Genomic DNA, 336 nt, shown 5'->3' with positions numbered 1-336 from the left:
TTGAGTTTCTGCTCCTTGTTCCACCTTTCCCAACAGTTTGTTCAATGAAGTCACCATGTTGTATTAAATATATGTATATTTATTTATTCATTCTACAAATAATTTTAAACATCTGTTATGTCTGGGTATTTGGGAATCAGCAGTGAACAAAATTGAAGAAGACCTTTTCCTTGTGGAGGGAAGTGAGGGTGAAGGATACGTATAATAATACTATAAAAAGTCAACTATATAGTAGGTGGTTAGCTGCCATTGAGTCAGCCCTTGACTCACAGCAACTCTGTGCACAAGATCCAACTCTGTGATTCATAGGGTTTTCATTGTCTGGTTTTTGGAAGC

This window comes from Trichechus manatus, unplaced genomic scaffold, assembly GCF_000243295.1.
Source record: "Trichechus manatus latirostris isolate Lorelei unplaced genomic scaffold, TriManLat1.0 scaffold00206, whole genome shotgun sequence".
NCBI classification, from domain to species: Eukaryota; Metazoa; Chordata; class Mammalia; order Sirenia; family Trichechidae; genus Trichechus; species Trichechus manatus.
This window is presented reverse-complemented; position numbering follows the sequence as displayed.